General features: G+C 43.5%; 1 pseudogene across 1 annotated transcript; it reads right to left on the reverse strand.

Annotated features, from left to right (window-relative positions):
- Positions 1–594: 594 nt before the first annotated feature.
- Positions 595–666, reverse strand: H257_11627 (annotated as a pseudogene). Its single transcript has one exon. The product of its transcript is annotated as a tRNA-OTHER (tRNA).
- Between the last annotated feature and the right edge of the window lie 1,013 nt (positions 667–1,679).

Raw genomic sequence — 1,679 nt, forward strand, 5'->3', positions numbered from 1 at the left:
CGCGAAGCGGTTCCATAACATGTGGTTCTAGTGTCGGCCCTCGCGGAGGAATGTCTTAAAAATGATAATCCAAACTCAATTAACCATGGATACACATGCTGTTTGAACCCCTTGACAATGTGAATACCGGTAATGTTACTAGGATTTGTCACATCCCTGTGAGAATCCCTTCCAAATTTCAACATTGAAGCTCCCTATATAGGATTCATTTCAGCCTAATTAGAATAATTCAAATAAACAATCCGAAATACATCTTAGTACAAAAACAATGGCTTGGTCTGAAAATTCGATGCGCAACCACATGCTGGGAGTATACTAGTACGTGCGTGTGTGGTATTGCTACTGTGGAAACCGTATGGTTCATTGACAGTGAGTTTGGATTATCATTTTTAAGACATTCCTCTGCAAGTGCCGATACTAGAACCACATGTTATGGAACCGCTTCGCCAATTGTAACGCGCCTGCTCGACTAGAGGCGGTGTGTAATCTTCGGTTTATACTTCCCTCAACGCTTCATACCTCGTGCTTCGATCGAAGTTCGGTCCTTGTCTCCCTTAATATCCGGATTCCCCAGGAGGGACGGATAAATCCTTTCGGTGAAGCCAGGGATGGATCCCACGACCTTTGAGTTAAGAAACCGATGCTCTACCCCTGAGCTATTTTCCCTCCCTGTGGAAAGTGTATGGAGTATCCAGCGCAAACCCATTAATTGGTGAACAATATAAATACCAAGTAAAAGTGCTCCGTCGTAGAACAGGCCTCATCTACGGTCTACCTGTCGCTTTTCCCAACAAGACGAATCGATAGGACACTCCATGACGTGCACGATAGGGCTCACTCCTCGCCAAGACACCGCCTGCACCAAATTATACTATTACGCTGCGGTGCGCGGAATTTTGTGGGCGGATGCTCTGGCATGCTTTGGTAAACGGTATCCGGACAATTACTCTCTGAATTTCAAAAAATAGTATCAAACAATGACCTATAATACCGGAAAGCGTAAACTGAAACGATATCCGGAATTGTAGAGTTTTAGCCAATCAGAAGGTCAGCTTGGCCAAGGAAGCATGGACATGAACGACCGGACTGCAGTACTACTACCGTAGTACGTAGTAAATCTTCTGCGACAAGGCGACCAAGAGAATGCATTTTTTGTTCACATCGACCAAGCCTGGCGTGGAAGATTCCATGTCTTGGTCGCCTTGTCGCAGAAGATTTACTAGTCCGTTCTTTCTTGGTCGCTGACTGTGATTGGCCAAGCTGACCTTCTGATTGGCTAAAACTCGACAATTCTGGATATCATTTCAGTTTACGCTTTCCGGTATTATGAGGCGGGCACGCATATACACTGTAGGGAGCTTCAATGTTGAAATTTGTAAAGGATTCTGACAGCACGTTCGAACAGCATGTGTACAGTGGGTCTCAAAAGTCATCATACCCCAAAGAATTCGATACTTAGAGCAAGTGAATTTTGTCATGAAATTTCAGAAAATACTGAAGGCATAGTGTGCCAAGACAGTTTTTCGAGGAGAATTCAATGGATTCCTTCATAGATGTTTAACGTTTGATTCCACGTAACAATAGGATAAAAACAGCATTTAGCAGTAGTCAGAATCCTTTAACGCTGCTTCAAAGTATACAAACTTCAAGCTTAAATATGCGTTAAATAGGTTATACGC

Source organism: Aphanomyces astaci (assembly GCF_000520075.1).
Source record: "Aphanomyces astaci strain APO3 unplaced genomic scaffold supercont1.35, whole genome shotgun sequence".
Taxonomy (NCBI): Eukaryota; Oomycota; class Saprolegniomycetes; order Saprolegniales; family Verrucalvaceae; genus Aphanomyces; species Aphanomyces astaci.